Genomic DNA, 14,134 nt, shown 5'->3' with positions numbered 1-14,134 from the left:
ATCATAAATTGATGTTGAATTTCGTCAAAGGTTTTCTCTGCATCTATTGAGATAATCGTATGGTTTTTATCTTTCAATTTATTAATGTGGTGTATCACATTGATTGATTTGTGGATATTAAAGAATCCTTGCATTCCCTGGGATAAAGCCCACTTGGTCATGATGTATGATCTTTTTAATATATTGTTGGATTTTGTTTGCTCGAATTCTGTTCAGGATTTTTGCATCTATGTTCATCAGTGATATTGGCCTGTAGTTCTCTTTTTTTGTGGCATCTTTGTCTGGTTTGGTATTAGGGTGATGTTGGCCTCATAGAATGAGTTTGGAAGCTTACCTTCCTCTGCAGTTTTCTGGAAGAGTTTGAGTAGGATAGGCGTTAACTCTTCTTTAAATATTTGTAGAATTCAGCTGTGAAGCCATCTGGTCCTGGGCTTTTGTTTGCTGGAAGATTTCTGATTACAATTTTGATTTCTGTGCTTGTGATGCGTCTGTTAAGATTTTCTATTTGTTCCTGGTTCAGTTTTGGAAAGTTGTACTTTTCTAAGAATTTTCCCAGTTCTTCCAAGTTAGCCATTTTATTGGCATATAGTTGCTGATAGTCATCTCTTATGATCCTTTGTATTTCTGTGTTGTCTGTTGTGATTTCTCCGTTTTCATTTCTAATTTTGTTGATTTGATTCTTCTCCCTTCGTTTCTTGATGAGTCTAGCTAATGGTTTGTCTATTTTATTTATCTTCTGAAGGAACCAGCTTTTAGCTTTGTTGATTTTTGGTATGATCTCTTTTGTCTTTTTCATTTATTTCTGCCCTAATTTTTATGACATCTTTCCTTCTACTAACCGTAGGGTTCTTCATTTCTTCCTTTTCTAATTTCTTTGGGTGTACAGTTAGGTTATTTATTTGACTTTTCCCTTGTTTCTTGAGGTAAGCTTGTATTGCTATGAACCTTCCCCTTAGCACTGCTTTTACTGAATCCCATAGGTTTTGGGTTGTTATGTTTTCATGTTCATTCGTTAGTATGCATATTTTAATTTCATTTTTTATTTCTTCTGTGATTTGTTGGTTATTTAGAAGCATGTTGTTTAGCCTCCAGATGTTTGTATTTTTAATAGTTTTTTACCACATTGTGATCAGAAAAGATGCTTGGAATGATTTTAATTTTTTTGAATTTACCAAGGCTAGACTTATGGCCCAGGATGTGATCTATCCTGGAGAATGTTCCATGTGCACTTGAGAAAGCGGTGAAATTCATTGTTTGGGGGTGAAATGTCCTATAGATATCAATTAGGTCTAACTGGTCCATTGTATCATTTAAAGTTTGTGTTTCCTTGCTAATTTTCTGTTTAGTTGAAATATCCATAAGTGTGAGTGAGGTAAAGTTTCCCACTATTATAGTACTACTGTTAATTTCCCCTTTCATACTTGTTAACATTTGCCTTACATATTGTGGTGCTCCTCTGTTGGGTGCATATATATTTACAATTGTTATATCTTCTTCTTGGATTTACCCTTTGATCATTATGTAGTGTCCTTCTTTGTCTCTTCACAACCTTTATTTTAAAGTCTATTTTATCTGATTTGAGTATTGCTACTCCTGCATTCCTTTGGTCTCTGTGTGAAATATCTTTTTCCAGCCCTTCATTCCCAGTCTGTATGTGTTCTTTGTTTTGAGGTGGGTCTCTTGTAGACAGCATATATAGAGGTCTTGTTTTTGTATCCATTCAGCCAGTCTTTGTCTTTTGGTTGGGGCATTCAGCTGATTTGAATTTAAGGTAATAATTGATAAGTATGATCCCATTGCCATTTACTTTGTTGTTTTGGATTTGAGTTTATAAACCTTTTCTGTGTTTCCTGTCTAGAGAAGATCCTATAGCATTTGTTGAAGAGTTGGTTTGGTAGTGCTGAAACCTCTCAGCTTTTGCTTGTCTGTAAAGCTTTTCATTTCTCCATATTTGAATGGGACTCTTGCCAGGTACAGTAATCTGGGCTATAGGTTTTTCTCTTTAATCACTTTAAGTATGTCCTGCCATTCCCTTCTGGCCTGAAGAGTTTCTATTGAAAGATCAGCTGTTATCTTTATGGGAATCCCCTTGTGTGTTATTTGTTGTTTTTCCCTTACTGCTTTTAATATTTGTTCTTTGTGCTTGATCTTTGTTAATTTAACTAATATGTATCTTGGGGTGTTTCACCTTGTGTTTATCCTGTTTGGGACTCTCTGGGTTTCTTGGACTTGGGTGGCTATTTCCTTCCTCATTTTAGGGAATTTTCAACTATTATCTCCTCAAGTATTTTCTCATGGTCTTTCTTTTTGTCTTCTTCTTCTTCTGGGACTCCTATGATTCAAATATTGGGGTGTTTGACATTGTCCCGGAGGTCTCTGAGGTTATCCTCATTTCTTTTAATTCTTTTTTCTTTTGTCCTCTCTGCTTCATTTATTTCCACCATTCTATCTTCCACCTCACTCATCTTATCTTTTGCCTCAGTTATTCTACTGTTGGTTGCCTCCAGAGTGTTTTTGATCTCAGTTATTGCATTATTCATTATTGATTGACTCTTTTTTATTTCTTCTAGGTCCTTGTTAAACCTTTCTTGCATCTTCTCAGTCTTTGTCTCCAGACTATTTATCTGTAACTCCACTTTGTTTTCAAGATTTTGGATAATTTTTACTATCATATCATTATTCTGAATTCTTTTTCAGGTAGACTCCCTCTATCATCCTCTTTGGTTTGGTGGGCATTTATCGTGTTCTTTTACCTGCTGAATATTTCTCTGCCTTTTCATCTTGTTTAGATTGCTGTGTTTGCAGTGGCCTTTCTGTATGCTGGGAGTTTGTGGCTCCTCTTTATTGTGGGGGTTCCTCCCTGTGGTTGGGGTTGGACAAGTGACTTGTCAAGGTTTCATGATTAGGGAAGCTTGTATTGGTGTTCTGGTGGGTGAAGCTGGATCTCTTCTATGTGGGGTGCAGTGAAGTGTCCAGTAGTGAGTTTTGAGGTGCCTATGGGTTTTGTGTGACTTTGGGAAGCCTGTATATTAATGCTCAGGGCTATGTTCCTGCATTGCTGGAGAATTAGCATGGTGTGCCTTGCTCTGGAACTTGTTGGCTCTTGGGTAGGGCTTGGTTTCAATGTAGGTAATGAGGCTTTTGGATGAGCTCTTGCTAATTAATGTTCCCTGGAGTTGGGACTTTTCTGGTGTTCTCAAGTTTTGGCTTTAAGCCTCCTGCCTCTGGTTTACAGTAGCCTCAAGACTTCTCCATCCATACTGGACCAATGATAAAACATCTAGGTTAATGGAGAAAAGATTCTCCACAGAAAGGGACATCCAGAGAGGTTCTCAGAATTACATTAAGAAGAGAAGAGGGAGTAGGGAGATAGAAGTGACCAGGAGGAAAAAAGAGGGCATCAAAAGGGGAGAGAGCAATATAGCCAATAATCAGTTCTCTGTGTGTTTTCCACAGCTTGGAACACTCATAGAGGTTCACAGAGTTATGTAGAGAAGAGAAGAGGGAGGAAGGAGATAGAGGAGACCAGGAAGAGAAGAGAGGGAGTCAAAAGGAGAGAGACAGGTCTAGCCAGTAATCAGTTCCCTAAGTGTTCTCCACAGCCTGGAGTACTCAAAGAGATTCACAGAGTTTGGTAGAGAAGAGAAGGGGGAGGGAGGAGATAGAGACGATCTGGGGAAGAAAAAGGAGAGTCAAAAGGGGGAGAGGGCAATCAAGCCAGTAATCACACTCCTAAGTAAACATGGGTACTGAAGATTGGATTCTTAAAGGTACAAAATTAATAACAAATACCAAAAAGCAAAGATTAAAAATCTATAGTAGAGGTTATACTCCCAAAATACAACATTAAAGAAAATCACAAAAATTATTAAAAAAAATATTTGAAATTTGCTTTAAAAATAGGTGTGTTTTTTTTAAAGGTAATAGTAGGTTATAACAATGAAAATTAAGGGTGTAATAAAGGACTTAAAACAAAAATAAATTAAATTTAAAAAATGTAATAATAGTAAATTATATCTAGAAATTTCTCTGGAGCTGTTGCAGACAGTGTGGGTGCATGGGGTCACTTCAGTTACAGATAGTTCCTGTTCCAGCTTATACTTCTCAAGGTCTACAGGCCCCTTCCAATGTAGCTGGTGCTAACAACAGTATTTTAATCTGTTGCACCGATCACTTCCAAAGAAGTTCCCTCTGTTTATTTTGGCTTCTTCTGTTTGCAAGTCTCTTCAGTGTCTAATTTCCACCCTGACACAAGGGGAAGGAGGTGGTCACTTATTTAGGCTCATTTGTTCAGTTGTGCTGTGGGGAGGGAGGAACACTGCAAACAAATATCACTGACATGTGTGGGGAGTGCTCGCAGTGTCTAGGCCACACTGGGTTTGCCCCTACTCAGAGCATGTCCCAGTCTACACTGTCTCAGGCTCCAGGTTGCTCTTCAGGGGATCTGTCTAAAGCAGACCCTGGGTTGAGTGCACTTCCCAGGTCTAAGCCACTCAGGTTCAGGTTCTCAGGTACTCCACAAAGGCACAGACTCAGTTGGGCCTGCGTTTTTTGCCCTTCCCAGGTCTGAGCAGCTCAGGTAAACAGGTGCTTGGTGAGCACACTCTCCCCAGGTGGGGTGGTGCATCTTATCACCTCCCTGGTCCCAGCCGCTTGGTTTCCTGGGTGTGCAGCAGGAGCACCATCTCAGGTGTGCCATGTGTCTCTTCTGGGAGCTGATCTCTGGCAGCAACCCTCCTGGTGGATGTCAACCATCCAGGATCCCAGGTAGACTTGGTTAGCAACTGGGGGCCTGCTCACAGTTTGGTGGAGGATACCATCTCTGGGGCCAAGATTGCCCCTCTCCCTTCAGCTCTGGCTGTTGCCTGCCTGTCTCTCTGCCTCCAATGGGGGATGAGCTGGTCAGCAGCTGGCTAGCTCTACTCTGGTATTCACTCAGTCCTTTGCTGTGTGTGCATGCCTGGAAGTGCCTTAGGTTAGAGCTTTTTGCAGGAAAGTTTTTTCTCTGTGTGTCTTTCTTTTTCTTTTTTTGTCTCTGGCTATCCCACAGTTTGGGTTGCTATCTCATGTTAGCTCCCTCAGATTGTCCTCAGGGCATTCAGGCCCAGTCCTTATCCTAAGCAATGCAGCCTGCGCCTCCCTGTTCAGTCCCCATTCGCTGGTGGCAGATGTGAGTGTCTGGGCTAATTCTCTGCTGGGAGTTGTGGTTAGGTCCATAATCTGTGGGTTTTATTTATTTATTTTTTCCTACTGATTATGTTACCCTCTGATATTCCAAAATTCCCCATAGACCCGCCAGTGAGAGGTTTCCTGTTGTTTGGAAACTTCTCCTCTTTCACGACTCCCTTCCCAGGATGGGTCTCTGTCCCTAAGTATTTTGTCTCTCTTTTTATCTTTTATATTTTGTCCTACCTCCTTTCAAAGAAAATGGGCTGCCTTTCTGGGTGCCTGGTGTCCTCTTCCAGCTTTCAGAAGTTGTTTTGTGGAATTTGCTCAGTGTTCAAATGATATTTCAATGAAGTTATGGGAGAGAAAGCGGTCTCCCCATCCTATTCCTCTGCCATCTTAGGACCGCCCCCTATTTCCATTTTTTAAAGGAATCTCCACACTCTTCTCCACAGTGGCTGTACTAGTTTGCATTCCCACCAACAGTGTAAGAGGGTTCCCTTTTCTCTGCATCCTCTCCAGCATTTATTGTTTGAGGACTTTTTGATAGCAGCCATTCTGACTGGTGTGAAATGGTACCTCATTGTGGTTTTGATTTGCGTTTCTCTGATAACGAGTGATGTGGAGCATCTTTTCATGTGTTTGTTAACCATCTGTATGTCTTCTTTGGAGAAATGTCTGTATAGTTCTTTGGCCCATTTTTTGATTGGGTCATTTATTTTTCTGGAATTGAGCTGCATGAGCTGCTTGTATATTTTTGAGATTAGTTGTTTGTCAGTTGCTTCATTTGTTATCATTTTCTCCCATTCTGAAGTCTGTCTTTTCACCTTACTTATAGTTTTCTTCATTGTGCAAAAGATTTTAAGTTTAATTAGGTCCCATTTGTTTATTTTTGCTTTTATTTGCATTACTCTGGGAGGTGGGTCATAGAGGATCCTGCTATGATTTATGTCAGAGTGTTTTACCTATGTTTTCCTCTAGGAGTTTTATAGCTTCTGGTTTTACACTTAGATCTTTAATTTCATTTTGAGTTTATTTTTGTGTATGGTGTTAGAAAGTGTTCCAGTTTCACTCTTTTACAGGTGGTTGACTAGTTTTCCCCAGAACCACTTGTTAAAGAGTTTGTCTTCTCTCCATTGTATATTCTTGCCTCCTTTGTCAAAGATAAGTTTTTCATAGGTGTGTGGATTTATCTCTGGGCTCTCTATTTTGTTCCATTGATCTATATTTCTGTATTTATGCCAGTACCATACTGTCTTGATGACTCTAGCTTTGTAGTATAGTCTGAAGTCAGGCAAGTTGATTCCTCCAGTTCAATTCTTTCCCAAAATTGCTTTGACTATTCGAGATTTTTTTTGTATTTCTATACATATTGTGAAATTATTTGTTCTAGTTCTGTGAAAAATACTGTTGGTAGCTTGATAGGGATTGCATTGAATCTATAGATTGCTTTTGGTAGTATATTAGCTATATTCTTCCAATCCATGAACTTAGTATATTTTTCCATCTATTTGTGTCATCTTTGTCTCATTTCACATAAAATGGACAACTTGGAAGAAATGGACGAATTCTTAGAAAAGTATAAGCTTCCAAAACTGAACCAGGAACAAATAGAAAATCTTAACAGAGTTATCACATGCACAGAAATTGAAACTGTGATAAAAAATCTTCAAACAAACAAAAGCCCAGGACCAGATGGCTTCACAGGTGAATTCTACAAAAAATTTAGAGACGAGCTAACACCTATCCTACTCAGAGTCTTCCAGAAAATTGCAGAAGGTAAACTTCTAAACTCATTCGATGAGGCCACCATCACACTAATACCAAAACCAGACAAAGATGCCACAGAAAAGAAAACTACAGGTCAATACCACTGATGAACATAGATGCAAAAATCCTCAACAAAATTCGAACAAACAAAATCCAACAATATATTAAAAAGATCATACGTCATGACCAAGTGGGCTTTATCCCAGGAATGCAAGGATTCTCAATACTCACAATTCAATCAATGTGATATACCACATTAACAAATTGAAAGATAAAAACCATATGATTATGTCAATAGATGCAGAGAAAGCCTTTGACAAAATTCAACATCAATTTATGATTAAAAAAAAAACCCCTCCAGAAAGCAGGCATAGACGGAACATACCTCAATATAGTAAAAGCCATATATGATAAACCCACAGCAAACATTATCCTCAATGGTGAAAACTTGAAAACATTTCCCCTAAAGTCAGGAACAAGACAAGGGTGTCCACTACTATTCAACATAGTTTTGAAAGTTTTAGCCACAGCAATCAGAGAAGAAAATGAAATAAAAGGATTCCAGCTTGGAAAAGAAGTAAAACTCTCACTGTTTGCAGATGACATGATCCTCTCCAAAGAAAACCATAAAGACACCACCAGAAAATTACTAGAGCTAATCAATGAATATAGTAAAGTTGGAGGATATAGAGTTAATACACAGAAATCCCTTGCATCCTTATACACCAACAATGAGAAAACAGAAAGAGAAATTAAGGAAGCAATTTCATTCACCATTGTCATGAAAAAAATAAAATACTTAGATTAAGTCTACCTAAAGAAACAAAAGATCTATATATAGAATACTATAAAACACTGATGAAAGAAATCAAGGATCCTTAGTTTTCTAAACAAGATGAGAGTTTAGTGTAATCTAACACTAAAAGTACAAAGTTGAAAGTTAATATTTGACAAAGCATTAACCATTGTCTGTACTTTTGATTTAAAATAGACTCAAACATTTATGTTTAGCAGTTTCATTGCTTTTCTTATGTTAATAAGGAAAAGTGATTCATGTAGTTTAATTGTTACCCATATTGTCAAATTGAATATAGCAAGGTTTTAAATATTTTTAGATTCTGTGACATTCTTTTTTCCAGATACTGTGATTATATCACTGGATTTCACTACTATGTTTCTCAGAATTTCCGTTTTAGAAAGAAATTAAGGGAGTGAAATTGAGAAAATAAATGACATGAAAGACAAAGGTTTGTTTTTCAGGTCCCACTCCATTCTTTGACTAGATAAACTCCAAGGCAATCTGTTTCTGTATTGGTGAAATCCAGTGAACCAGACAAGGGATCAGAGACTCATTTCTCTCTGTTCCTCCCTGCTAAGTTCAACTGTAAACAAGGGAACTAATGAAAGACACAAGAAAGGAGAATGCTGAAGGGTAGGAAGAGAAAAGTGAAACAGTTTGAGACCCTGAGGTGATGGGAAAATTAGGGGCATTTTGTATCCCTTCCCCAACAGAAGAAAGTGATGGGGGTCTGCTGCTTCCCAACACCTAACACCTGTAGGAGGTGGCACGGATAAGCCATTCCTCCTGTGTGTTGAGGGGAATCCTGTGAGCAGCACCCAGTGAGCCTTACAAGGTGATCCATCAGAACATCTGCTAACAAGGAGCAGTCAAAGGAAGTGCTTGTCCTTTCTCCGCCGAGTCACTAGAATTAGGTCGTAGGGTTAAGGATGGGATCAGGAAAGGTGATTCCATGACTTAAAGTACTGAACCCAGGAAGCCTCTTTATCGCTGAAGGCATAAGACTCCATCTCCAGTCAGAGACATTGCATGGAATGGATTTTACATAATGAGCAGTAGAAATTAACAAACTCCAGGTAAATGCAAGAATTGGGATGATTTTTAAAATAGCATATGGGAGTGAGCGGAGACAGAAAGAAAAATGCATACTGTATGATTCCATGTATATGAAGTGCAAAAACATGCAAAGAGATTCTGTAATATCAAAAGTCATGACGGTGGGTAAATAAGGAGGACATAGATGTGATGAGAAATTACAGAGAATGGGGCCGCTGGGCTTCTCTGGAGACTCAGCTGGTAAAGAATCTGCCTACAGTGCAGGTGACAGGGTGCTACCCTCAGGTCAGGGAGATCCCCTGGAGAAGGCAGTGGCTACTCATTCCAGTATCCTTGCCTGGGAAATTCCATCGACAGGGGAACCTGGTGGTCTACGGTCCATTGGATCGCAAAGAGTCCCACATGACTGATTGACTAGCACTTTCACTTTTCAGGGTAGCTGGGAGTTGAAAATTTCTAATCCATGGTCTGATGTGCAATTACACGGTTCTATTTTTTATCAATATGCAAAATTATGAAATGTATACTTTCCTTCATATATGGTAAAATTAAATAGCACAATTTATTTTAGAATTTAGCATTTGTAGAGCCATGGTTTTCAAAAAAAAGCAGGAACTGGAAATTGTAAAGCAAGCATTAATAAGATAAAAATATAAATAAAATATCATTAAGTTGTATTCCATTGTTTAATGAAATAACAAGCCTTAAACATACTACAAATATGTACAAAAACATAAAGTGAATTCTAACAAATATAATACTGAATCAAGCCTTTAGCAAAGTGTTGGAAACATTTAATATCTCACCATTTCCTCTTCGTTATCTATATAAAGCAGAATAGAGTTCCTAGAAGTACAGGCTATCAAACTCCTATTCCATCTTTCTTTTTCCCAAAAGTAATATAATAGCAGCTGTTGGAATATGTAACCAGTCTTTTGGACAATGACCAGAATGACATTCTGAAGAAAGATTATGAATTATTATCCAAAAAAATTAATCTTAAAGAAATTAAGATTCATTTACATATTTGCTAAGTATAAAATATATGTACATAACATAGTTATGCATTCTCACAGGCTGGGACATACTCATATACACACTCACAGAGAAAGGTCAACCTCTCATTCTTCAATGTCCCCACAGGAAGCAAACAGACAAACAAAATATGTACTCTCTACACAACCTGATAATCAATGACACTCCTTTTGTAGAATGTAAAATTATTTGTATTGCATTATCACAGGAGGAAGTTTAAGCCAATTGGCAGCAGTAGGTATGGTGATTGTAACTGAATATTTCTATGTATTGTTGTCTAAGAAGGAACACTCTTCTATGATCATTTATGAATGTTCATTTGATTTTATAATTTACGCTTTCTTGTCAAAGACAATTATTATCTCTGTCTAACCTAAGACAGAGACAAAACTAAGTGTATTTAATATCAGAACTTTGAAAATTATTATGTAACTTTTCAGAGCTTTGTTATCATACAGGAATTGTTCTGCTCTGGTATTTTAGTACCTAGAAAAAATGAAATGATCTTTAAAAAAATTAACATTGATCTAAATAAACCATAATAATTTTAGTTTCTTAGTTTAAATGTGGCATTTTTTAGAATTAGAATTACCTGGAGTAAAATTGCTTTTACCAAGAAAAATTAATAAAGTAATGAAAATTGGGAGGGGGGAATATTAACAAAAGCCTAAAGGAATAGACTTCTCCACCTATTACAGTATTTGGTTTAAGCAATCTCAAGAACTAATTTGTATTTCTCAATAAGGTCTTTCAGCTTCCTAAAGCCTGTGTTTGAATTATGAAATCAGAAAATACATATATATATATACATGCACACCTATGTACAATTATATACATACACATATATGTATATAAAATATTCCCTAGAATCATCCTCTTATTTATACTTTGGACAATTTGAGAATAGCTATTCCACATTTAGGCTGAATGCACATATTAAAATAAGAGTTTTATTTCATCATATGATTTTTGAGAAGGCACTGATGATCATTAAAGTGAAAAGTTCAATCACATTTTTAAAAATATACTTACGTGGAATAAAAGTTATCACTATCACTAGAGTATACATCAAGACAAAACAGATGATTCTCAGGATCATGGCAACGAACTTCTCTCAAGGTGACGGTAAATCTGCAGGGAGAGAAAAGGAAACACTAAGAAAGGAGCAATGGAGACAGTTGTTTTAGAAGAACAAAAGATCCCACATCCGTGAGAATTCATAGACATCAACTTGGACCCCAAATCCATATGAAACATTATAATCCTCCTCTCAGAATATATACATCTTCAGCAAATGTAACACTTTACAAGTTGTGTATCAAAGACTACAAATTACAACAATGCTGAAATAGATAGGCTCCTCTGTCCATGGGATTTGCCAGGGATCCAACCCATGTCTCCTGCATTTCCAGGTGGATTCTTTATCATGAAGTCACCAGGAAGCTCATACTAGAGTACTATATTTCAAATTCAAGCTCTGATCCTCATAAATAAAAAGGATGTGAGCTATTAAATTCTCACGCTTGCACTGGTAGCTCCTGTCATTCCATTGAGGATAGTGAGAAGCATTTTGAAATTTTAATTCCCTGTAGGTTTTCTCCTGCTCAGTGACTAAGAGGGAACTTTGCGTGCTCTTACCTCTCATTTGCTGTTTCCTGGCGTCCTTAGCCAGACTTGGTTCTGGGTAGTTTTCCCTTTGATTGTTCATCTCCGCAGCTGTGTAATGTCCAGGATGGCGCTCTATGAAAACTGTACCTAGCTAGTTAATAAATGGTGTATAAAATCACAAGAAGCCTGGAGTGGGTGGTGTGTGAGATGAGTGACAGCACTCATCTTGCAGCTAAGCAAGGTGCATGTTTGGTTCTTTTTTCTGTAAAGTTTTAGTAAGTGGTTCAAGATAGACTAAGTTTTAAAAATAATATTCTGAGTTTGAAATAGTTATTTATCATTGGAGCAATGAAATTAATAAATTGGTGAAAAATAAAGTTCATAAAGAATAACATCCTTATCAATTTACAGTCTATTTGCATAGAAACATTCAAAAGCTGTTACAGCAACTGTGTTGAAATTAAAATGCCATACTGGAAAAAACAGATGCACCAATGTAACAACTTTATGATAATTTTAAAGCCCATTAATGTTTAAGGATTGAGGCTTCTAAAGAAGAGAGAATAATAGTATAGGCATATGTAATATTTCCTGCACTAAACTACTTTAATTAGTGATATCATTTATTAAAAGAAAATGAAGCACTATCAAATACTTTTTAAATTTTATTCTGACTGCAAGTTATTTGAAATCATTAGAAATTTACAGAAATATTTTGCATGTTAAAAATGTTACATGAAACACATTAAACTATCCAAAACTTAACAAACAATAAAAGAAAACAATATTAAAAAGATTTTAAAAAATACTTTACAAAAGTAATTAGCAATTGATAATGGCTGAGATATGAAACCATAAAATGATAAATAAAAGTGTCAATCAATTGTGGAAGAGCAATTCTGATACAAACTTCCAGAAAGATCCTATTGGTGTCAAATCAATGAGGGTAGCTTTAGTTGAATCAACAATTAAATGTCAGATAACGCATATTAATTCTGTCACTGGAGCCTGTAGTTAGTGAGATCTAAGAATAATTCTGGCTTTGAAGTTTACAATTTGTGACCTTTAAAAATTATTTAGTATCTGGCAAACTAGCTTATTAATCTGAGAATGAAATATGCATTATATAAATCATATAAAACACTTGACATTAAATTATTTTAATATAATAGCTATAATTACATACATACAGTTAAAAATGTAACAATTTATTAGACAGGATCTCTGTATCTACACCATTTATCTTTTTTATTCAATGTTTTGTTCACATTTTTAAAAAGCATATGATTGTTTAGAATTACATTTAAATTAGCACTTTACTGAACTACATTAGTCTTATTTTTATTAAAACTAAACTGCTTTTATTGAATATAAATCTATGAAAAATTACACTGGCCCTTCACAGTTCCATGAATCTCCTTTGAGAATCTATTTTTAAAAGCTGAGTGAAATGTTTAATGACATATATAAATATATCTCTATTGATGACAAAATACAGCAGTTCCTTGTCATGATACTTGTGAGATTTCACTTAAAATCACATTGATTTACAAGCTCATTTACAAATGTGTATATGAACTTGAATAATAGGCAAGAATTTGAATTTTTTAGAAATCCTCCATAATATTTCATAGTTTATGCTTACATAATTCTCAGAATTATTCAAATAAAGCTACCAATATACCCTTAATTTGGCTATATATCAATTGTCCATAAATTGAATCACATCTGGGCATGTGTAATCTCCTACCAAATGAGATGAGGAGTTAGGACGAAGAGGGAGACACATACCTTCTGCAGGCCAGAATCCTGCCTCCTCTTGTGGGTGACCAAGTTTCTGTAATAAACAGTATCTGTGGTCTTCACAGACTACCCTGTGAAGGCCCATGGTGAAGCAAGTGTAGAAAAGGTAGATTTCTCATCAACATGTCACAAAGTTTAAACAGGAAATTCTTACACCTGAGTATTTTGAAGATGGTTTATCTCATGGCATACCTCCAGAATATAGGAGACTTTGGGTATGTAGTGTGTCATTTAGTTTGCCCTTTGGCAAGTGCCTCTGAGAAGTTTTTTTTACTTTCTAAAAGATATTGGGGAAGAAAAGATGACAACAATACTGTTAACTTGCTTTTGTCTCAGTCACACAGACTACAAACTAAGGCCTAGTTAAGGGTACCTTCAATGTTTAAGTTTTACTTTTACATAAAGTTGCAAAATCTTGACATTACATTTTTCATTTCCTTATACTCATGATTTCATTCCTGTTGTGGAAAAAAATCATAATTCTGTTAGCAATGTTTGTCACTAGGGCTTCCCAGGTGAAGCTAGTGGTAAAGAAACCTCCTGTCAAGGCAGGAGACAAAAGATGTGGATTCAGTCCCTGGGTTGAGAAGATCCCCTGGAGGAGAGCATGGCAATTCACTCCACTAGAATCCCTATGGAGAGAGGAACCTGGTGGGCTACAGTCCATGATGTTGCAAAGAGTTAAACATGATTGAAGCGACATAGTACATACAAGTCACTAATTCAGAAGATTTACTACTTGGCATTACATATTTCTTTTCCTTATATTATGTCTTTTATGCTATAATGAAAAAATCATAATCCATTAACAATAATTATTTAAGGATTATAGTTTTTCAGTAGCCAAGTTGTGTTCAATAATTCAACACTCATGCCCATTGAATCAGTGATGCCATC

General features: G+C 36.5%; 1 protein-coding gene across 1 annotated transcript in view; it reads right to left on the bottom strand.

The window, feature by feature from the left end:
• Positions 1–13,441, bottom strand: part of KLRK1 (killer cell lectin like receptor K1) — a 38,576-nt gene extending 25,135 nt beyond the window's left edge. The window contains exons 1-3 of the mRNA XM_069585693.1: positions 13,226–13,441; positions 11,465–11,575; positions 10,859–10,957 (exon numbers count right to left, since the gene is read on the bottom strand). The gene's annotated coding sequence lies outside the window, so the exon portion shown is untranslated. The remainder of the gene's footprint in view (positions 1–10,858; positions 10,958–11,464; positions 11,576–13,225) is intronic.
• Between the last annotated feature and the right edge of the window lie 693 nt (positions 13,442–14,134).

This window comes from Ovis canadensis, chromosome 3 (assembly GCF_042477335.2).
Source record: "Ovis canadensis isolate MfBH-ARS-UI-01 breed Bighorn chromosome 3, ARS-UI_OviCan_v2, whole genome shotgun sequence".
Classification (NCBI taxonomy): Eukaryota; Metazoa; Chordata; class Mammalia; order Artiodactyla; family Bovidae; genus Ovis; species Ovis canadensis.
The sequence above is the reverse complement of the archived record's forward strand: the minus strand, read 5'-3'. Positions and strand labels throughout refer to the sequence as shown.